General features: G+C 35.6%; 1 protein-coding gene across 2 annotated transcripts in view; it reads right to left on the reverse strand.

Annotated features, from left to right (window-relative positions):
- The window catches only part of LOC150098851 (fas apoptotic inhibitory molecule 1), a 334,537-nt gene that overhangs the window by 149,399 nt on the left and 159,515 nt on the right, over positions 1–25,623 (reverse strand). The window contains exon 1 of one of the 2 annotated variants that reach the window (XM_090404684.1): positions 12,518–12,636. The exons of the other annotated variant lie outside the window; for it this stretch is intronic. The gene's annotated coding sequence lies outside the window, so the exon portion shown is untranslated. Of the gene's footprint in view, positions 1–12,517; positions 12,637–25,623 lie in introns of those variants that run through there. 2 annotated transcript variants of the gene reach the window in all.

Consider the following 25,623-nt stretch of genomic DNA (forward strand, 5'->3'; position numbering starts at 1 on the left):
GAACAAAATCATCTTCAGCGATGAGGCTCATTTTCATCTTGATGGCTTCGTTAATCGACAAAATTGTCGCATTTGGGGTTCAGAAAATCCACGGGTGATTGTTGAGAAACAAATGCATCCACAACGTGTCACTGTTTGGTGCGGATTTTGGGCTGGAGGCATCATCGGTCCAATCTTCTTCGAAAATGCGGCTGGTAAGGCATTAACAGCATGATAATCATGTCTGTTAATGCCTTAGACATGATAATCCCGTTTTTTGTGCCTAAATTGCAAGATATGGATGTGGACGACATGTGGTTTCAACAAGACGGTGCCACATGCCATACAACCCGAGAAACAATTCAATTACTGCATGAGTCATTTCCTGGTCGTGTAATTTCCCGTTTCGGTGATCAGAATTGGCCGTCCAGATCATGTGACTTAACGCCGTTGGACTTTTTTTCTTTAGGGTTTTTTGAAGTCTAAGGTTTATGCCAACAAGCCCACGACCACCCACGCCTTGAAGGAGGAAATTGAGCGCTGTATCAACGAAATTCAGCCACATTTATGCAAAACGGTCATGGAAAATTTCGACAAAAGAGTGCGTATGTGCCAGCAAAGCCGTGGAGGCCATTTACCCGATATGCTATTCCATGCATAACCCTATACTGTATACTTTATGAATCAATAAGAAATTACAATTTTTAATTAAAAACTTGTGTTTTCTATCAAAATTACTTCTTGCGTGAATTTTGGGACACCCTGTATAACTAATATATATATATAAAATCACTGTGAAGTTGGACCAACCATAATCTCAATGATCCTGGTAACTATATCTGGTTAAGTTATTTTCGTAAGTGTTAAATATCACAAATTTTCTTGAGTGAATTTAAACACATTTTAACACGTTTTATTCTTGAGCACTGCTACACCAAATAAATAGCTTTCTTCAGTCAAAAGATAGCAATTTTTCAAATGTATTATCAATAGTATCTTTTAACAAAATTTATCACTTTAATAGAGCAAAAACACCACTTTAGTATTCCGTTTTCTTAATATTTTGGAAATAACCCTACTGCCAGCAACAGTTGCGAGGAGTAAACCACATATATATGGCATAAATAATTCAAACAAATGTTAATGGGTACCAAAGTCTGATCAGCCGAGAATCTACCACTTTGGATAGAAATTATTCCATTCAGAGCAAAAGTGAAAATCAGGTTGATTTTTTATGCGACTCCCACCCAGGAAAAGTAGTAAACCTATAGTAGATTAACACCAGGGATGGGTTGAAGATTTTGTTCTATTTATTTTTATCCCGAAACTCTGCTCTGGAGACCAAACATAGAACTATTTCGAGACACCTCAGGCGTTGATCTCAACATCAGACAATGAATTCATCTCCCACTTGAAAACAATCATAAACATGTATACTGGGGGATTTTAAACCGACAGCCTGTTTTCTGGAGAGCTGAAACATTAACTACTATGCCAACTAGGCTGGCAATACTGATGATCATCAGTATGTTCATCAGGTGATCATGCCGATGATCATTACACTTTATAGAATCTATTTTAAAAGCCGCTTGCTGTTTGGAAGTACTTTCTCTGGGAGAATATCAGAGTATAGATATTTAGTTGATTAAATAGAATCCCGAATTTCACAATTGTTCCCACACCCCTGAAATAAGGAAAACTACTTCATCTAAAAATTTCATTTCACATATAATCATATAGATTTTAAAAATAGCTTGTCAGCCATTTTTATAATACGATGAACATTCTGCGACTTATATTTTCTTTGTAGCACGTGGTGAACTCCAAACATGTACACTTTTTTTAAAAATGATTATACCGCACACCTCTTAATACATTTTTCATTATGAGGACGCCTCTTGCTGCTTATAAATTTCTTAGATTTACTAACCATTAGCATTTGATTTTAAAAAATTCATTTAAAATACAGGCACTCCATTGTGGATTGTTTTGTATCATAACTTATATAAATTTATAAAATAATTTTAAATTCAGTCCTAAGTCCTTTTCGTTTTCTCACATAATTCTTAGATCGTTGTTGAATTCATCGGTTCTATAGAATAGAGGGATTTGATCAAGAGAGGTCGATACCAATCACTTGATGAATCCCCTAATTTAAACTCGAACTTTTAGTGTTTTTCTAACATAGAATAAAGACATCGGTGTATCCTTGAATTTATTTTAATGTCAAGATTTCACTTCTAGGCTCAAAATTCAAATTGAAAGTAAAGAATTATTAGCCTTAAGAGAAGTTTTTTTTTTCTCTCAAAAATATTTTATTTCCGTTCGTACTTTGGGAATCGTCGAGATGATTTTCTTATTATGACTCTATTTCCACGTGCTAAATATACTAACAGGCGCACATAATTTGTCCTTGCTTTCAACATTTACTTATTATAAAAACAAACTTTTATCTGACGTAGCCTTGAAGTTCAGAACTATCTTAAGCCTTGCTTAACTAGAAGAATTCTTTGCATCCATTAGTCGTTTCAAGAAAGCGATCTTGTTTCGCTCTGTCGGTGACTAGCTAGGTGTGAAATTAGAACCGGAACGACATCACGATATTAGATGACGCTACTTTCGGGCTCAGGACCCAGCGTTTCACGTCTAGCTGTCATAGAACTTCATTACGCTTCAGTAAAGCCTTGTCTATGGGCAACACTGTAGGTCTCTAAAGATACTGACGCTACAAATCTTATTTAGTTTTCTTTATGTATTTTATATGAACTTTTTTTTTCTTTTAGGTTTACTAAATTCCATTATCTCACAGAGTAGCCGTCTCATCTAGAAACAGCATCACTGCTGGCTACATAAAGCTTGCATTGTTATTATCTAATAAGACAGTTGTGCAAATAGAGAGAGGGATAAGCTGAATATTTGACATTTACTATACTTGCGCTTTCTGGTATATGAAACTAAAGCGAAAAGAAGTGTTAAAATAATATTACAGGAGCAAATACTACATTACCTTTTGCTTCCTATCTGGTGAAGCAAGCAATTGCTGAACATGTAGCGCCATGCTTGTATCCAAACTTTTATCTTCAAGTTTAGCATAACAATTGAAGAGATTCTAGTAGCTTTGAAATAAAATAAACTTACTATATATTAGATTATTTCACCATATATACTATCTACCAATAATTGTGCGGACACTATTGTTATTTGAAGTTATGGAACATTCGGTTTGTTAATAACATAAAAACCGGTGTACAGATAGTAGGAAGCAGTATTCCATCGTAGCAGGTGAATACTAGTGGTATGGAAACACGACTCTTAAATTCAGTGACTTCGAGAGAGGTATCATCGTGAGCTGTCACATTGATGGCATGTCCATACGCTCAACTGGAGCATCCACAATCAACTGTTGGCGATGTGATCAACAAATGGAGACGTTCTGGCATCACTAGTGCAGGAAAACACCCAGGGCAGTCGCTGAAAGTGACTGACAGGGACAGGAGGGTGTTAAAACGGGTGACACGCAAAAACCGGCTACAATCGGCCCAGGCCACCCGCGATGAGTTCCAGAGCGCCAGTAACACCATGGTCAGCACTAATACTGTACAAAAAGAACTACATTTACTGAGTTTCCACGGAAGAGCAGCGGCACACAAGCCGAACATCACAACGAAAAAGGCCTGGTGCAAAGAGCGTGTGAACTGGACAACTGATGGGTGGGAAACGGTACTCTGGAGCGATGAATCAAGGTCCACGTGTTTCCAGTTTTATGGCAGGGTGTGGAGGCAGTCTGCTGAACGTTTGTGACCACTGTGTTGTACCCACAATAACGTTTGGTGGTGGAAGAGTAATGGTGGGGGGGGGTTCACTCATGTGGTTTGGAATGGGACCACTAATTGTTGTCCGTGGTTCCATGAAGGCAGTATCTTGATATTCTGGATAATCATGTGCTGCGTACACTATGGAGTTTTTATGGAACGGACCTGTGTTATCATCAAGACGACAAATCCCCATTCCACAAAGCTGCAGCGCTGCTATGGAATGGTATGAAAAGATTGGTGTTAAACAACTGCCACCGCCTGTACAGGGTCATGACCTCAACCCCATCGAACACTTGTAGGACGAAATGGAACGGCGATTGAGGTCCCGAGCAGCAAGTCCTCAATCTGTCGCGAGGAATATGAAGAAAACTATCGGAAAATGCAATCAAAGAAGAATCGAATGTAGAAGATTATACAATGGAAGCTTCAATTATTTGGACACATTTGCAGAATGAGTTAGTGAGGACCGGAAGATAAAGACATTCATGTTTGGTATTGTGGATGGTAAAAACCGAAGGAGTATACCGTATAGAGAATGGATAGACGATAATAAAGGACTGGTGTGGAATGGGTTTACAGAAACTGCGACACTGGACAAAGAAAGGTGGAGGAAGATAGCGAAGGACGCATCGGACACCAACGGGCAGTGAGCCCATGGTTCATGATGTTTATGTTAAACTGGATGATGGGTTATCATCTGGTTGTTTAACCGTTGGATAATTTAATGTGAATCCCACCTATGAAAGGCTGTTACACTAAAGCACGTTTTTGTTGTTATCTTGGACGGACTGAGAATTAGATAGTCAAGAAATTCTGCACTAGAAATCACACATGCAACTTTTTTGTTTTCAACCACTTGCCTGCAATAAGCGGAGTTGTGGTCCTATAAGGGAGGGAGGGAGAATTAAATTCATCCACAACCTCATTAGGAAGATCTGTTCTGAATGTGCGGAAAAATGTTTGCTTAATCCCCGGAATTTAATTTTAGGAAGTAACTAAATTTTTTATATTCAATTCTGAATTTGTATAAGGTTAAAAAAAATAAATATATACTTAGTTACACTACTAAACAAACGGGGGTTTGTTTAGCAGTATAACTAAACAAACCCCCGTTAAATGTGAAATTTAACTTTCGATGAAATCAAAATCAACGTACAAATTGCAGCAAATTCGAATCTCAAGTAGGTTTCCTAATGTAAATTAAACCTGTGTGTGTGTGTACTTGTAATTTCTAAGTAGAATTGACGTCTTTCTAACTCGATTACTTTTTGGTGCTTCACCGACACTGGTTGCAGTTCAAAGAGAAAGTTTTAAACAGAGTCTGTTTCTCTATGAAACGGGCATTAATCTTTGGTTCTTTTTAAATATTCTGCACGTGAAGCGTTTCGTGTCATTTTCGTGACGTCAGTCTCACAAATTTGTTGGCACGCTTTCTAAGTTTAGCAAGGAACCCAAACACATTTCGGTCGGGTAGGTAGAGAACCTCACTGTGAATGACAGCGGACGATGTTTTGATGGGATTGGCTGTCAGCCACACGTTGTAGCAAAACTCCGTACAAGGTTTCTTATTTGACACAATGCATTCGCGACACTTCCAGAGCTTCGCTTGGGCACTTCGTGTACGGAGGTGGCCGGTCTTTCATTTCGTACGAAGACAGCTCTGACGATATTAGTCTGGCAAGTCAGATTCTGCCGCTTCATAACTTTAGAGAAGGCGAGTTTTAATAAAACTCCGTAGAAGCTGTTACGTTTCTAATTGAAGAGATCATCTGACATGAAAAAAAGCCTTGTAAATGCACCGAATCAATCGCTTACATCTCTTAGCTTATAAAAAAAAGGATATGAACAAATACATACGTCAAATTAATGTGTTCTTTATATATACGGCGTTTAGAAAAGTTTTGCCTTCTGATTAATAATTTATTTTTATTCTTATGATGAATAATCATCGCAGACGTAATCATTTATAACAAAAGAGACTTGTGAAGTTGCTTCAAGTTTAAAGAAGGTCGAAAAACTTTAAAAGATATTACAATTCCAATTCAAAAGTGTAAAACTTCATTATTAGAATTCTGGCAACCAACACCATGAGACGAATATTATGACTGTCAAATAGGTATGCATGTTCTCAGCAACCTTTTTTTTCTGGAGCGGAAGAACCGATATCTCAGGAGAGAAAAATCCGCCATCACTGTATAAGAGAACAGCTAACTCGTCTCTGCAGTGGAAAAGTCTACACACACACACACACACACACACACACATGCTGCTTGGAAAGAAGTCAACATACACCCCTATGAGCAAGATGCATCGTGCCACGCAACAAGTCACGTATTTATAGCCGGTATAAATTAAATTGGAGGAATATGATGCTCCCAAGTAAGTGCAACCGTGTCTGGGTGACATGGCTGAGAAAAGGGAACTAGCGGAGTTTGACGGAGTGGACGACCCATCACACTCACCGAACGTGACAGTAGGTTGCTACGAAGGATAATATGTAAAATCCACCACAATTCGTCGGCGGACAACTCGAATGCGCACAAAAACATTCAGAACCGAGGCTCACAACATGGGTTTCTATGATAAGACTGCAATATGAAAACTCCACACTACCCGAACCAAGATGCAGCATCATCTTCAGTGGTGCAAAATATTGTAGAGTGGAAAGTAGAGGCTTGGAAAGCTGTTATGGAGCGATGAATCACGCTACACTCTGTACCGAGCAAATGGACGGTGTGAGGGTAGCGGATGCCCAGTGAATACCAGAGTGCGTAACCCCAACTATGAAATTCGGAGGTGGCAATGTGATGATATGGCCCTGTTTTTCCTGGTTTGGCCTCGGACCTCTGATATGCTCTGTAGACACTAAAAGGTTTTCTATAGTTACTTTTTTCCCCTCACCAATCGATTTAATTTTAATATCCATTGATTCACCTAAACCTCTTTTTACGCTATAGATACGTTCCTAAAAATTAAGCGTAAATAGAATTCGCGTAAAAAGAACTACTGACTCCATAGAAAAAGTGAAGATGGTCCCAAACCTGAAATATAAGCAAAATAAGGGAAAAAAGCAAACAAACATTAAATTCGTTAGGATCATAAGATTTTTATTTACATTTCATGGAGAACACACATGCATATAATGAATTTTAATAATTTAAAAAAAAACATTCATTTCAGTTGTTTGCTAAGGATTCTATAAAAAAATTATGTTATTCGATATCAGTTTCTGACAATAAACGCGAAAGCTTTCATTTTCGTGAGACTGTAATAGTAATGGTATTATCATCATCGACTTCCGCCTCAACTTGTGGAATTCTTGTCATGTCTTGAACAAAAGTACCACTGGTTGTTTCAGTAGTTTTAGGCATGAACTCAGTCATTAATCACGTGATGCTTTAGATAAGTCGCGATATAATTCTCTGTATGAAGACATTATTAACAACTTAAGCTCACGTGAAAACTTCCCAGCACGTTCTTCATTTGGATAATGTCGGGCAAAATAATTGCCTAAATTACTGGCCAGTTTAAGACCTTGTTTAATTATATCAGCAATAAAAGTAGGATTATCTTGATCATTAACTTCTTCGCTTTCAGAAGTCTCAGAAACAATCTCCACTATTTCGTCTTCGCTAAGAGGTTTTTATCAATTAACAATTCTTCGATATCTGCCAATTTCACATGCCAAACTTATTATATTGGGGAATTCTGCAGTATGATTGAGGGGAGCATTCTCTTTAACACATGCGGGCCAAATATCTTTCCAGCATGCATTCATAGTTTCTGGTCTCAATTCAGATAACGAAAATCGAACCTGATCAATACAATCCATAATTGAAATTTTTTTCCACACATCCATAACTGACAGTGTTTCATCATCATTTAGCTTGTTCAAAACGTACTGAAATATTCGTCTGACATAATGTTTAAAAAGTCGCAATTATACCCTGATCTAGAGGTTATAGTAATGATGTGGTATTGGGCGGTAGAAAAAAAAATTGCACATTTGGGTGTTCTATGGCAGGATGACGGGGTGCATTATCAAGAATCAAAAGCAATTTAAATTCGAGACCCTTGTCATTCAAATAGCGTCTAACTTCTGGCACAAAATGTTTGTGGAACGATTCGGTGAAACATCAATGGTCATCCAAGCTTTTTTGTTGGCCATCCAATGAACTGGCAATTTTTGAAAATCTACGCCTTTCATTGACCGTGGTCTTAATGATCGATTTATGAGCAGTGGTTTTAACATCCGATCTCCTAAAGCGTTCGAACAAAATAGGAGTGTTATGTGATCCTTTGCTGCTTTGAACCCACCAACCGTTTTTTGCATTTTTGATACGTAAGTTCTGTTTGGCATTTTTTTCCAGAAAAGGCCGGTTTCATCCATATTCCAAACTTGTTCGCGAGTGTAACCTCCATCTTCAATTATTTTAGCAAGTTTCTGTGGAAATACTTCGCAGCTGTTTCATCAGCAGAAGCCGTTTCACCTTTAATCTTTATATTACGAAGAGCATGTCTTTTCATAAACTTAGCCAACCAACCATTGCTTGCAAGAAATTCATATTTTTTCCTCGATTGAGATGACGTATCTGGCTGCAGTTTTTTAATCTGTTCATAAAATCTCAATGCTGATTGCTTGATGGAATTTCCGTCAACTGGCATTCTTTTTTTGTACATTATCTTCTATCCACATCACTAAAGCTTTTTTTTTCCGGCTCTTTTCTAGAACAACATTTCTTGTGTATGATGATAATTTCGCACTCAATTTTGTACCAGAACATACCGCTTTTCTAATAGGCTCTTAATTTTCTTTATAGATCTGACAATTGATTCACGGACTCCAAAATGCTTACCCACAGCCGTCCCACCTTTCCCAGTTTGAAGACTATCTAAAATTTGAATTTTTATATCCAAGGAAACGGCTTTCCTTTTTTTTTTTTTTTGGTTATCGGCAACATCGTGTGAGGGTTGGATTAAAATCTGTGGTTAATGAAATGAAAGTTTGAAAATTACATGTAGCTTATCATTTATTATTTCTTGACAAAATTATTAATTTTATAACAATTTTTATTTTGATTTCACTTAAAAAATGCGATAACTGTGTTGTCTACTCAAACACCAAATTCAAACTGCTAAGAACTGCTTTTTTATGCGCAGTCAGTTATGTAATTCGGGGAATTCCCAATAAATGAAATTCGTAAGAATTTAGAATTTTCTTAATTGAAACGAGAATGCAATTCTACAAAATTCTCAGAATTTTCTTGAATTACGGATTTTTTCCTAACTTAGACTTTAGGTTGGTCGCGTAAAAGTGAATAAAAATCGCGTAAAAAAATTATTTTTGATATCCCAATTCGCGTAAAAAGAGGTTTAGGTGTATATATCAGAAAACTTTCTATTTTATCTTGTTCCTCACAGTCAGCTATGTGTCTATCAACAGCTTTTCACATGCACCAAAATTATATTCTATGGAAAAGATACGCACTGTGTAGATTGAGATACGGGTTCTTGCAGCATCGCATTGCTCTAGCACACGTCATCATTTGAGCCATATCTGTCAAAAAAGGATGTCATGTGTTTGCAACTACTGATTGCTTTTCCTCTGCGAACTTTATTTCTTTCAAGAAATAAAGGATCACTTCGTAGGTCAAGGAAAAAAAAGTCAAGGCGATTTCGACAGACAAGTTACTAAAAAAAATTCAAAATATTTGAGATCATCTGCTAGCACTGGACGAAAATGTACGTTATGAATAACCACAACTGTAAACGAAAACTACCACATAAAAGAATGAATCAATTAACTTTTACTAGATCTACAAAAGTTTCTAAACGCATAACATTGGTCACATAGATGCATTTAATTCTCTCTCTGTTTGCATTTCGTTTTAAAAGCAGCACTATTCCAAATCCTTGAGTAACATCTCGTTTTAACTAAGTGTCTGATATCATGCATCGTTGCATGAGAAGGTTGTGTGTGTATTCTACAAGGGAGCGATATAATTTTGGATAGAAATTGGTAAATAAGGCAAAGTTATTGCCTAAACTGCAGGCAAGTTTCTGCGCTTAAGAAATTTCCATCTTCAGAGTGTGCTTAATTCTATTCTCTTGTGGACCCAGCTGCTACGCTACCCTTTCTCTAAATGGTATTGCTCATGTTCAAATATATCTTGGAGGTCTATTTAACTTGACTCATTATCTAGTTAGTTAGGTGACTGTATTCGCGAGCTCTTCTCGTAAGATCAGATCTCCATTTCCCTTCGCTTTGTAAAGAGACATAGGAGATTACTGAGCACGCACAGTTATACGAACAAACATCGCTAACTGAAAAGGGAAACGTGTTTCGGTAAGTCGAGAGAGAGAGAGAGAAAGAATTATCGTATTTCGGTGAGCCAAGATTGCAAAAAGGCTCTCTCTGAATCATTGATCATCGGTGGTTCATATAATAATAACGAAAGCGAAATGCTTTTATCTTGTCATTATTATGCATGACAGTATGACTTGATACTTGGCGCTGCCGAGAAAGAGACGCTCCTCCACATCTAAGTTTCGGTTTGCAACAATTGACTCATAGATAAACAGTCTGAAGTATGGTAGAGATTGCATCTGCAATAAAAAAAAAAAAAATGTTGGCCTGGAATAATGAATACAACTCACTGGTAGTGCCCACCAATTTATGCAAGCATAATTTGTTGTTTTCTTTAATCATGTCAAATCTTTATCTCTGCTGTGTGCATTTCGTTTTACTGTTCCAAAGAGAAGATAGCTACCAATTTCTTGATAAAATAGACAGTGCCAGCCTCTTCACTATTCTCAAAAAGACTTCCTGCATTAAAATCGATCGACCGATGATCTTGTGCATAAAATGCAAAACTATCCGTTCTGTAACAGCGAGTCTCCATTTGTCATTTTTTAATGTCACCCCCCCCCCCTATTTTTAATGAGGACCATAGTACTCTGGACGAGTTCAGGATTAAATAATCCTCAAAGCTTGCTCTTGAAAACCTAGTTCAAGCCAGGCGCCTTCAAGGCCTCCAAATAAACAGACTGATAGTTTCGCATCTGTAGCGGAAATTCATCTACCACTTAAGGACTGGAAAAATCCATGCCGCAATGGGATTTGAATCCACAGTTTTTGACAATTGAGAAGCTATCCACTGTAGCTGTTTTCCCGTTCACGAAGTTGTGAAATTTGTTTTTAAGAAACATATCTGAAATAATATCAGCGCAATTATTATTATAATTCAGGTTAGTAGATTTGAATAATATATCAAGGATTTCATCAAAATGCCTCTACTTCCTTAGGGGAGAAAACGGTTCGATAACGAAGCATACGAATACAAACTACCCGAAAGAAGTGCGCGATAAATGGACCGGTAGATAGATGGACATTGCTATAAAGTCGGCGTCGGAAAACAGTAATCTGCTGTCGTTATTTTTAACAGAATTCAGTTTAAGAAAATGTCCGTTTTTCTCGCCTTACTGACATGGAAGTTGTATTAATAGAGTCCCAAAGAAATAAATGCATTTAATATTATTTTAATGGAACTGCTTATATAAACATTGAGCAAAATATCCATAAAATGTACTTTTTTTCGTTTGGCATTCAATTATCCCGAAACAGTACCTGTCAAATCATTAAAGCGCTGGATGTTCGTTGTGTTGTCTTTGTGGCTGCATCGGCTGGCAAAAATTAACTGCAGTGTAAAGTTCACGTAGAGATTATAGTCCGTACAGGTCCGTTAATTAATTTGGCAAAAATTAACGAATTCGATGTTATGATTTCGGTTGCAACTGCTTTAATCAACGTTCGGATGCCATTCTAATAGAATAAATAATTGAATAATGTTAATAAGAACACGGTTTAGGCTATTTACTCATGCCGACCATCATGGTGACAAGTGGCGCTACTATGACATACCACGCTGCAGCGAAGAATCTAAAAAAAAAATTAGCGTAATGTACTAAACATTTGTGTTTATACTCTTTGGTTTTAAATTCGATTTGAATAAAACAGAAGAGATAAACTACAGTTCTCTCAGATTTGTCTTTTCAGTTGATGCAATAAAGTTGTCTGCTTTGAGTACTGCCTTCAACTCCCCCACCACCAAAAAAAAAAAAAAAAAAAATGAGCTATATAAATTTTGCAAGCATTGCGCGATTTTGCACTGTGGCTAGTAAAATCTATTAGTGTGTAGGCTTTCCCCCACCGTCTTCTAAGAAGATTAGTCGTGGGCAGGGCGATAAAGCTGTAAATCAACGCTTTAACTTATGACGTATATTCATCGGAATGTTCTCTCCCTCGTTCGGAGGTGACATCCACTGCAAAGCGATCTTAATGTTTACTGGAACATTCACCGTGACTAAACATTTTTCTGTTATTTAATTAAATATATGCGTAAATACTTCGTAAGTTTTCAGACAGTGTAATATTTTTACATAACATAGATCGGCAAGTATTCGGGTATGCAGTGTACAAGACATAATTACCGGAGTAATTATCCACCACTATCAAATGAATCTTAAACTAACACTGCAACACATTTATCCAAAGAAGAACTATATTATCACGAAACTATAGTATCACCTCGAAAAAAAAAAAACACTTCAATGTAACAAACTTGTTCTGCAATGCCCATACTTCACATATTAGGTTCGATATGCATTTCATGACTATGAAAAAATTGACAAATACGAATGTTAAAAAAAAAAAGTAACCTTACCTGAGGAGATAAATTTAACACCTACTTGAACTTCGCGTAATTATTAAGTAACAGGAAGAGAAATATGTAATTTAAACAAGATCAATAAAAACACTTTATATCAAGTATTACTGCGTATAATAAATGCATTCCATAAGCTTTAATCCTAAGTGCGATCGCGTGAGGTAACTTGAAAGTTCATTAAGTGAGATCGAAATCAACTAAACAATGTTTACTTTAATTCAAAACGTGCAGGAATTCAAACACAGCAAAATACACAACGTTATCTAACATGTAGTTCAAAGTCCATAATATGTCACTCATGTGCCCACAATCGGTAACTGTTTCAACTGTGCTGACCTCTAGCAGATAATTGTTAAATCAGAAACCGTAATTCTTATTCACAATAGAACAATCTGCTTTAATTTCAAGGAAAAAAAATGAAAAGAAACTGAATTTGATCTTTAGGTCGTATAAACTAACCAAATTTCTACCTCCAAGATTTTCAGGTAAAATCTTATCTTGAAGTGAATATTACAGTTTATTCTTAATAATGTCATTCCGAATTAAACTTATGATCAATTATATTATGATGATGAGGAGAAAAAAATGCTGTTCTGAAATGAGTGGAATATTTGTGGTTTATTGTTATTTGTATTGTTTAAGAATAACAATACTGGGTACTCGGAAGAACAATAAAATCGACAGAATTTTTATCTTAAGATAAAATAAGATAAACAGAATCTTAGGCTGATAAAGTCAATAAAACAGGAAGAGAAGATCGGATATAAATTAACATGACACGTGGACTGCAAATGGGCAACTAAAGGAAGAAATATTTTTGAATGGCACGGGTATGATGCCGTGAACCCAGGTGGCGGACAGGGGAAGGTCTCTCAGATATGAGTAGTAGGATAGAAATGAAATACCTCACGTAGACAAACAGGCAACAGTAGTCCATATAGACACCGGAAACAGCGTCTCTTCCTCGTGTTAGGGATGGCTGAACGAACCATTAAGGTTGGTCAGATGGGTGTCGATTCGAAGACCGTAAAAGCGAAACTCATACTGCACCAGATTAAAATCTGATGCAATATATATCGTATGTACGGAGATAAACAAGGTCCGTGTAACCGACTGAGCGAACAGGGTTAGATCGACAAACCAGCAATTGAAACAGCGAAATAAGAGTGAAACTAGCAAGAGACATATCAATATGAAAGTGGAACGTCCTTACTTTCTAAGCTCCTGAAAAGTTAGACTTGTTCTACGAGCAGTCCGAGATATCAATAAATACTACAGCGAGTACAGACAAGAGAAGTATACAAGACAATACAGAGAACCATAAAGGATGAAAAGAGTGAAATCTTAATGAACACACAAGAAATAGCAGAGAGAGAGAGAGAGAGAAGATAATTCTCAAAGTTATATAAAGAAGGGAGATATGGAGGTCTAAAAGATGTTAACTGCTGAGCTGAAGGAAATATCACTACAGCACAGAGGAAGATCTCGATGGATCTACTGGAACACTTAACGATCACTGGGAAGATTCTGAAGCATTATGGTGATTAACTACGCCAGATGTGCGACACTGAATGTGGAAGGGGAAGTATCAAAAGGAAGCAGAACAGCAAAAATTACAAAACAATTACTCTAATGAGTTATGTGCACAAAAAAGTACTTATGATGATATTAACGTAAAGAATAAGGAAAGTGGAAAAAAAGGCTCGATATATCTTTCTCTCTCTTTATGGGATTGAGATGGTGCAGAAAGATTTCTGCAGGAGTTCAAGTTATACAACACTGGGTTAACTGAAAGAGACTTGGTGGTGGTGTGATCCTACACAATTTCTGAGGCACTGGCTGATTCGCCCATCAGCAGTAATCAAAGAAGTTCAGCACGAAGAACGTCGCTGTCATGTACGTGACTGTTATTATTCTCGAGACCGTTTCATTCTCACTCTTTGTGCATCGTTAAAGTGCTCTGATAATGCTACCTTGAGCTGGAGAAACGTCAGCATGTATTTAATTTAGTAAATTGTTTATTTTCATTGCAGTTCCGTGTAGTTTTTTATTCCAGAAAACTTTGTCGCGAGGTAGCAAAGTATTTCCTTTGCAAAACATGCAGATAGTATATAACATCGTAAGCTTAGTTGTTCAGTATAATTCCAAACAACCAATAATCAGTCGCCAGGTTAATAACATATCGACATAATGGCAAGCACACATTTTTTGAGGGAAAAAAAAAATATTTTGCTAATTCGAATATTAAACATTTTAAAGGTTTCAATTTTAAAGGTAGTAATTCAATATTTTCCTTGATCTCAAGTACTATGCATTAGAAATTACTTTATGAAATAATAAATAGTTATAGTTAAGTGGTAATATATATTCTGTGATCGAGTCCAACTTAAAGCTACAAACATTATTTTTAAAATAGAACTAAAAAACGAAACCAGAAAAAATGGAAAGACGCTAATTTAGCGAACTGCACGCGCTAACTGCCATTTTTTAATATAAAATAGAAAATTTGATAAGGTGAACGAAGTATCTGTGAGATAGCCTATGTAACAATATATCAATTATTTAGCCAATCAGTTAAATTCTTCAAGTAATATTTCCAATTTTGAGTACCGTGCCGTGTATAGTTGTTTGTTATAATCTTGAACTGCAGGCTTCGCTAAGTGAAAAGATTATTGGACACTCACGAACAAGCATATTATTAAAACAATTAAGTCATATATGTGAAGTTAAAGGCCACTTATAAAAGCTATATCAAAAAAAGTCAAAGCTACATAAGAAAAACGCGAAAGTGTATTGTGAATATGTTCTTAAATTTGTAATAAAATAGATATATTCAAAACACTTTTTTAATAAACAGAAAATAGTAAAAAAAATTAAGAAAAAAAAGCAATAGAATATATGTATTTTAAATATAAACCTGCTATATGTGTCGCTGTCTTTATCTTTTGCTTGGCTACCCCATTTTATTAATTTTAATACCAACTAAAACAAAACAAAAAAAAATTATTTATGCCTGAAAATTAGCCATTTTTCTGCTTCTACTTTTAACCACCTGTTTTATCTTCATGGGACCTTTTTTTTTTTTTTTACCTAGTAAAAATTAAGAAATCCGTAATTATAACTTACCCAAGAGAAGACTAATAATATTGATTTTAATAATAAAATTTTATATCGGATTTCTTAATTTTTACTAGCAAACGACGGGAAAAATTTATTCTAAAAAAGTGGCTAAAATAAGCACTTTTATTAAGTGAACTACACGTACCGTTACAGTCACATGATGGATCAATGGACCGCAAATCACGTGGTCCCAAATGGCTATGGTTAGAAATAAAATATTTAAGGATAATTAAAACTAAGTTTTCATAAGCGGTGCTACGCTTTGTGAAATGCAGTAGCACGCTATCGGACAGAATTAATTGCGTTATGAATTATAGAATAACACTTTTGGTTTAATGAAGTGAGCAAATATTCATATACAGGATTTTTGTAAATGCAAATTAAGCCGCATAGCTTACAGAGAAAAACACGTTGCAAGAAAAACATTACGGAGAAAAAATTTAAAAATGTTCAAAATAATGTTCCTCGGCACGATTTTCTCTGCAGAAAAGTGCATACAAGTGAATGCCCTTGTATAAAGGCGGATTCAATTAATCAGAGTATCCCACTGTGGTATACGTGCAACTCCATTGTCTTTTTCTAAGTTGAACGATTAGTTAAAAGACATAACACTTGGATTTAAAACTACAATTACCACTGACACCCGAACAATTATTATGATTATTATTATTGGCTGCTGGACATGTAAATGTGGACTTTTGTAATATATGTAGTATAGCTTGCCGTTTTTCAACCCCACCCAAGACAGACCAACTCTCGATCCCATTTAAACTCTCGAGTTTCCAACCAAGGAAGGTATCGCTCTTCTGACTGAGCCACAGAAGCTTGGCATAAACAAAAGTAACAGCTTAGCTTTGATCAATAAAACTTGGCTGCGCACCGTGCATTTCCTGACCACGGTGTGTTTATCGAAACTGATAGGTACTAGCGTAACTATTATACAACAAGACAAGCAAGCTGAGAGTATAAAGTAATGGATTAAAAATGCAAACACAGTATTGCTGTGCCAATAGATTTGCAATGTGGATTATCTGAAATTGAGTTTATTGATGAACAATGAAAGAAGTGATAATAAGAATAAATCACCTATTTTTAAAAAAACTCATTAGCTGTATATTGTTCTATGTTTTTTTTTTTTCTGTGTTCATTTTACACACATAAATATATTCAAGAATATTACTTTGGATTCATTTCTTTGCAGCTACAGAATTATTCCTCCATTGTCTGAAGGATTCTGACTGCGGGGATCCAACTACGATTGACTGTGATGTTCAAGCCGAAAAATGTGTCTGTAAGAACGAGTCTGCTCTTCTTACTTCGGATCGTATCTGCGTACAAGGTAAACATCCTAGTACTGTTCAATAATTTATTCAATGCATGACATAAAATTATGGAAATTTTGCGATGGAGTAAAATTAGATTTAATATAAAAAAAAAAAAAAAAAACATCAGTCTCATGAGCTAGCTGTTCTATGCGCAAATTTGTGTTTTAAAACAGCTACTTCCTGTTTTCAAATACTAGTTTTATGCTTTTTATAAGGCAAGTACATCTTTGATCTCTGTTTATCTATCCGCTTATTAGTCCATCTGTCTATTTTATTATTAAGCAATTTCCTCTAACAATAATCGTTACCATAGAACCAACGAAGGTCAAAAATGGGGTCCCATATTTACTGCAACAACAACGCAGAATATATAATTTGACGCATGCGTACTGAAAAAGCTTTTAAGAAACGTAACAAGCTGCATCTGGACGTACCAGTTTATTACTGTAACGAGACGATGGTCGCAGCTGAAGTGGTAACTGGGAGGAACGCAGTTCTGAATTGACTCGGGAATTATTTATAGCTGGTGGGAAATAGTACATAAGAGGTAATGGGTTTATAAATAAATTCATGTCGCATGAGGGTGTAAATCTTCATCCATCAAGTGGTGGGTCTTCAGAAGGCTTTTTATTTCTTACTAACACTTCTTTCGCTCATAAAAAAGTTTATTTTTTATTACTGTTGTTAATAGTAATAATGGACGGATGAATAACATGACAACAATGTTCGATCCTTCAAAACATTTCTGGGAATTTACTAAATTCTGTTTTAGAGAAATTCCTAAGTTTAAGATTAGAATAAGATATGTGGACATGACCCGTAAGTAATGTTCCATCTGTCTGAGAGTGCGCCCAAGAGGGCAAAAACATTTCCAAACAATCAAAGTAAGAAATGAATAAAGAAAGCACGAATGTGATCAGATGAAATAAAAAAATAAAATAAAATAAATTCCTGAGACAGATCAAATGATCGCAGTGCATTTAATCCTTTTTTGAGGTCAACCAATATAAATCCTAACGGCTTGTTCAAGGATATATTGAGGGCATCTCTGAAATTTGCAAACTTCAAAAATGCAAGAAAGTTTCGGTTATATAGAGAAATGGCGACCTCTGTATTGTGTGTTATTGTTAATGAACTTCATCGCCCAATGAGACCCCCCCCCAGCCCTTTATTGGAAACGTGAGTGGCTTGAAAAATGACTTGTTTGGTCTAATCTAGAGAAGAGTGTCCGGATTATGTAAAAAAGTAAGTTAAAAATACAAAAAAACATGAAAATAAGATGGAGCCCACTGAATTTTACAATTTAAAATCTGAGATATAAATAAAAAAAAGATCAAAGTGTAAACATGATATGATACTATTAAAAGATGGAATGTGGATGAGATTAAATAAAGTCTTCATAACCAAGTTCCTTCAAATGTCGACGCAGTACCGTCGACAGGGCGTAGCATAGAGGCAGCCTGCCTCACGGCGCGGCTTAATAAACACACTTGTTTAGCCATATTGCGGTAGGCGCCGTCGCTACACTAACAGGAAAAGCTAACAATTCCTGTTAGAGTAGCAAGTGCGGAAAGTTCTTCCAAGCTTAAACTGATTACAAATTATTTGCGAACAGCAATGACCAAAGAAAGATTGGTTGCTGTAGCAACCACATTGATAGAGGCGGACATAGCTTATAATTTAAATTTAGAAGATCTTATAAACAGTTTTATTGTGCGAATCCCCCGTAGAGCAAACATTTAATTAATATTATTATGTAATCATTTTGCATCAATGTTTCCCGCGTAATAAAAACAAAATAGCAATCGGAGATTTTCTTATATTTTTGTCTTATAATCCATCAGGGACGATATTTAATTGTTTGCCTCAGGGCGCGATCTAATCTGGCGACTGCCCTGGGTGGACGGAATTTGAACTAAAGTCTTTTTCCAAATGAACAACATGTTGGCGCATCTGTCTGAACTACACAAGAGCAGGCTTTAAGATGTACCTGATTTTTTTTTGTTTGTTTGTTTTCGAAGACTTTCGTATAAATTGGTTACCTATATCAAGTTACAAAACTGGATTTACATTGTAAAGAAAGCACTTATGCCAAGTACACCTATGTATGAATACTAACTACTATATGCCACGTATTGACCACAGTTCGATCACTATCTTAAATTTAAAATTTCATACCATTTATAACAACTATTTTCAGTAGAAAGTATCGATACTATCCGTTGATATCATATTATTTACATAGGCGATAACGTAATATCTCGGAGCAAAATATTATCTACGTGTGACATTATCAGCTTATGATATTTGTTTAGTCTCATTCTGTCCTTTATATTTTTTCTGGTACAGTGCGCAAAGATTTATTGAAGATAATCAGGTATTAAGTTTATTTTAATGTCGCACAAAACTAGAAAAGTTGTTCACGCCAGCGATTGCACAAATATAAGCTGAGCAGCATCTGATATACTGTAGGTCAAAATTTATAGGAGCAGTTATCTAGTACAAAGTACATTACAGAAATTAAAAAAGAAAAAAATATGTGAGACATAAACATGGATTAGAGCAAAGTAATGGGAGTGAAATAAAGGAAGGATCAACAAATAAAAAATGCATACTAGAACCGATAATGCCAATGAATAAAATAACCATAAAAAGCAAACTTTAAAATTCGATATGGGTCGTACTATCGGAATTTGTATCATGTGCGCTTATATTTTTACAAAACACTGACAGTGTTAAACTGTCTATAACGCTTACATAACGGCACATTACGTTGAAATAAGTAAGGGAACACCACACGTTATACAAACCTTAACTGCGTACACCCAAATAGTATATGGCCTTTCTTTCGTCCTTATTACACTTTTCTCTGCCAACTCATGATAAGTTGGCGGAGATTACGAGTCGGGTATTTTGGTCTATTCTTTTTTTAACAGGACTACCACTCCATGTACCGCTAATATGCTCTAGTTCGTCCTAAAGATGTTCAGTTTAGTTAAGATCGGAATGCTGTGCACGCTAGTCAATTTTTTCCACATAATTTTCTTCAAATCACGTCACAATAGCACTGTGCTATCAAAAGATGCATTGTTGCGTTGACAGAGTTGTGTCTGCTTTCAGTTGAAATGTTAAAACGCCAAATGCTATCCAGAAGAATTGCATACCAGTTAGAGTTTGTCCTGATTGGTATGCAATACACGGAAAAATTCGTCCAGAAAAGACATCCACTACACTCATATTTCTCCGTTGATCGGAAAAGGTGTAGCATTATGTGTCGTTCCGTATCAAAGTCATCCCACGTTCCACGGATGGTGTTTATTTACACCAGTATCATCTGTTCTGTTCGTTGCTATGATTGATGTTTTCCTACATGCATTTACTCATAAAAACAAATTGTCCCACTCTCTTCATAGTCCTACCACTAACTGGAAATTCTGTATATTGACTGAATCTCTTGGTTGATCGTCTAGATCTGTACCACTTTTCCGATCATCTTTTGATGCTTTGATGCTCCATAAGTCTTCCTGTGTTTTTGGGCTGAGGTGATACTACATTTCCATCGGCAGATAATGTTGCCCACGGTTGAATTTAGGTGATATAGTCTTTTATACCAAGCGAACAGGCTGATATGGCATCCTATAATAAAGCTCTTTCCGATGGCGCATTTTACCACTAAATAGTTTGCATATTTTGCACATTAATAATTTTCATTAATTTGTTTTTATAACATCTAACGAAAATATGATTTTATGTATGATCCAATACAAGAGATTATAACACCTGAAATACACAACTGCAACTATCGTTTTTGTATTTAAAAAAAACTGGAATTACAAATTGACAACTATGTTTCTGTCTTATTCTATATGAATTTATTCAAATAGTTCTCTGCCACACTAGCCTACTTATTCTGTTATGTAATTCCATATTTAATTTGCCATTCACTAAACTTATTCCTAAATAGCTGAAATATTTTATTACTTCAATAGGTTCTCCGTTGAGAATACAGCTGAAGTCTTTAATGTTTCTGCCTGTTTTCACAGGATGGGTTTTATTGCTAATATCCATGTCAAATTTGTTACTGCTATTGTTCGATTTAGTTAAAGAATGTTAAAAACTTGTGCTAGATTTGTTCAGGAATATAATAGAGCACGTTTGATATCTGATTTTGATATCAGGTTTAAGGACAATTTCTTTTGTAATGCGTTTCATATAGCTGATGAATAAGAGTGGCGACAGGTTGCATCCTTGTCTCACATCGGATTGCACATCAAACCACCTTCCTGAACCCAGTCACGTCTAACTCCTGACTTACAACTTAAATATAGACTATGTATTGCTCTGTATAATGTTCCATTTACTCCATATAACGGTAGTTCTGAACAGCTTTTATTTCGGCGCTTTGTATGCTTTTACAGATCTACAAAACTTAAGTACAGATCCATGCTATATTTTTATGATTTCCCAACTATCTGTTGTGACGGGAGAATTTGGCCTTGAGAACTGTATTTGGCCTGAAATTCTTTGGCATTCCATAAATTTTCTTGGCTCTTTTCATGTATGCTTGCATAAATCTTTACCTGGAATAGTGGAGAAATTCCTCAGTTCTCCCAAGTAGTATGGGGTAACTTCTGACCAGATCAAGATAAGATAAGGAATGGTGACGTGATTGGTTGTTGAGATGATGACGTCATTGTGTGTGTGTGTGTGACGTCATGAGTTTTGGAATTTCCATAGGTGGGCATATGTGTCAATCACTTCAGTTCTTGTGTTTTGGTTCGCATATGGAATTAAGGGTGATGGTAGAGATAAGGATTCGTGTCGTGGTTGGTGGGACACTTCTGAACAGATCAAGATCAAGATAAGATAAGGAATTGTGTCATGTGTGTGTTGTTTTCAGATGTAGATAAGTGACATCATTTGTTAGTTGTAAATAAGTGACATTATTGTTTTGAATGGAAAGGAAAATATATTAGGTGATAAGGATACATGTCATGATTGGTGGGACACTTTTGACCAGATCAAGATAAGAAAAGGAATCGTGACATAATTGTTAGTTGTAAATAAGTGATGTTATTGTTTTGAATGGAAAAGGGAGATATATTAGTGGATAGGCATTCGTGTCGTGATTGGTGGGACACTATGAACCAAATAGGGGTAGGGTGAAAGGGGAAGCGACGTCAGTTGTCCTGAATGTGTGTTGTTATGGGTTGTAGATAAGTAAATGGTTTCATATGGCATTATGGGTGATGGATAGTGATAAGATAAATTTAGGAATGTTTGGAATTTCACTGGGGGTCCCCCCTTCTGTCAGGGACATCACATGGTGTGTTGGGTTCGCGTAGAGCATTGTCGGTATGTATTTAGAGATAAGCAATCGTGACGTTATGTGTTTGGAAATTACTGGGGAACATATGTCTCTCTGTAATATCACATGGTGTTTTGGTTTGCCTCATGGATTTGTGGGCGATGTTTTTGACATAAGATATCTTGGAATTTTCCCAGGGTGACACACATCCATCATTGTCATCATGTTTTGTCTTTGGTTGTCTATAGATGGCTGTACTAATTTTCCAATACATTTTGGGATATTTCTTTCGTCCTGTTAAAGGGTGGGAATTCTTAGAGTAGAGTCTTGATGGCGGCAGTGATTAACTTTTCTGAATAATTTAATTATATGCTGGTGTCCCTCAAACACACACACACACACATTAGAGATGAAAAGTCCCTAATGTATACATGTACCCTATGATTATTTTTATGAAAAAAAAAACTATTCAGAATTAGAATTATGCTTACCAAAACATATGTGCAGTGATTATTGAAATTACAATTATCAATTGTTAAGTCTAAGTTAAAAAAATAATTAACTTACATTTCTTTCCAGAATGGGAACATTTTGGTACTATCTAGGTTTTCTGAATATTCCAAATTGTCAATTTTTAACATATATTTACAGCACAGAACACAAACACAAGTCTGAAAATGCAGTTGACTTTCATTATAGGTTACTGGGGCTCACATATATTCACAACACAAAAACACACAAAACATAGCAGTTGAAAGATATTTCTGTAAATAACCAGAAAAGCTAGTTGACTACTTAATTTAGATTGCTATCCGATTGGTCCTCTGTATTAATTCCTTCCCACAGTTGCTCATGCTATGTTTTCCCAAGCTTGGCGGGAAAGTCTATGTGCCATTTTGTTTAGAGTAAGTGTTATTTCCGGATTCGAATTCAGAGTGCTGTTAGAGTATGGAATTCTGACAAGTGAAATGATTTTTTTTTCAAATTGATTGGTTATTTTTTCTATTTTACTTTTAAAATTCAGTTTAACTACATATTCTAATAGAATAACTGAGCAAAATTAATAAATAAATAACATGTATGTGAATTTATTTTCCAGCACTGTAGATTTCTCGTTAAGTCTTATCTTAAAGATATCTATCTTATCCGTCGCCAATTTTGTTGTACTTAGGTGAAAAATCGTGTGCTTAGCTTGGAACTCTTCATTCCTATGGGAAATTATTGCTGTAGTAAATTAATGCTTACATTTATTTTTTCAAACCAATATGAGTATTAATTTTACCTTCGATTCCTTGTGCTCTTAACCTGTTTCTGTAACTGAAATTTATTTATTTATTTATTTTTCTTTAGCATCAGTAATTTTAAGTAACGGATATGAGACAAACAAGGTTTTGAACTTGCACTGTAGAGTTTTCTTCTGGAAACTTCTTTTGCCAGCACAACAAATAAATAGTTATTTCTTATTATTTCAAAGGAATATTAGCTCTGTAATATATACTTTGTTAATTTCTATGTGACCTTTTATTTGCCTGTAATATTATTAACAAATTTTATTTACTGAATCTAACACAGAAATTAAATAAAGTGAAAAAGACAGTATTTTTTTTCCTTCTTATTCTTCTGATTAAACATTTGTGCTGATGTTCTATGATTTGCCACTGGTGTTTACGTGTAATTCATGTTATTTTTCTCCATGTGACAAATCAAAACAAATTGAACTATGGTTTTTACATAGTTCAACTGTGTAAAACTCATTTCCGTTAGTCCCAATTGACTGTTGTCCTCTCAGCCCAACATTTATTTCACAGTAGGGATATTTATATATATATTTTAACATAACTATTATATTAGATATTCTTCCCAATACAAATAAATAAAGTGTTTTTTTTTCTTCCAAAGTTATCAGTATCAGTTGGAGGTGACATCACTAAAAGTTATCTGCAAATGATGAGCTCGTTCATCTCCACTAGTCTGAGCAGACATCTTCTGGAGGAGAGGGGGGTGAGGGGGAGTTAGCCGATGTGGTGGGGTGGGGGGAGCATTGCAGGGAATACTTCTGTCACCCTCTTGACTACCCTTTCACTTCTATCACCTAATGCTATTTTTTTCCCATCCCAACAATTTCGGACATATGAGTGAGAGAAATAGTCACATGGTCTAACATCAAAAACACTTTTTGAGGATAAAATACTTAACATAATAAGGACAAATAATATAGAATACCCTTCTAGCCACAGAGTTAAGATTTGCCCTATGATGTCTCAAAGTAAGATAATCTCACATCAACACCATATCCAGCAGCATGTAGAAGCATGTCCGTGAATCATCTTTGCGAAAGTTTCATTTTGGAAGGAACGATCAGGGTTAAGGGTCAGGTAAATAGTACTATAAGGAAAAACAAACGAGTGAAGTGTCATTGCAGTTATGGCAATTCGTTCATCCAGTGTAGCTATCATATTAAATTAAAATAATGGGTGAGCCACAAAAGCCATTGAAATTTTCTTTCTTCAGGAAAATAGCACAATAGCACAAAAAAGCTCTAAAAGGATGGAAACCGATTATTATTTTAGAAGACACATACATTGTGATGTATTTATCCAGGACCACTTGGGAAAAGTTACGCAGGAAATAGTCTGATATTCTCGGTTACTTGCAAAGAAGTGTTGACTAGAAATGGATCTTAGTGAATGTTATATTCTGAAATGCCAAGATGGGGAATTAATGCTCAATGATTCAGGAGCTGGTGGATGTAAAGTTTTCTCTATTAGTTGTGAAGAAGCTGAGAGATTTTCATCAAAAATGTACGACATTGATAATCATTTACCATTTTTGGAAACCGAATTACCAGCAATTCGTAACATGGGGAAAATTAAGTTTTAAAAGAGGTAAACCGTGAGTAGACATAACTATATATAATAAATAACGGAAAAACTCACGTAGAAATATTATTTAATGGTATAATTTTCGCCCGTGTGTCACAGGCATCTTCAGTACAATTAGGCACAAAAATCAAACATTAACTGACAATTCCAAAAAGCGCCACCTAAGTAGCTGGTGTAAGAATACTAAAAAGGTCAATAACTTTCCTAAAAAAAAAAAAAATAAATAAATAAAAAAAAAAAAAAATATTTAATACAATAAAAAGTTAGGAAAGATTAGCTGATTTGTAAAGTACTATCTCCCATAAAGGGGATAGATGTAAGCCGTCAGATCTGTTTAAGTTAGGAGAATGAAGTAGAGTTTCACATGCTTCTTTATAAAGGCGTTCCATGAGAAACTGACTTTTGTGAAGAACTCTTGTCTTTTTCCAATGAACTCTGTGTCTAGTGAAGATGGCATGTTCTGCAAGT

The sequence above is a fragment of the Typopeltis vanoorti genome, chromosome 15 (assembly GCF_054136105.1).
Source record: "Typopeltis vanoorti isolate ZY-2024b chromosome 15, IOZ_Tvanoo_1.0, whole genome shotgun sequence".
Lineage (NCBI taxonomy): Eukaryota > Metazoa > Arthropoda > Arachnida > Uropygi > Thelyphonidae > Typopeltis > Typopeltis vanoorti.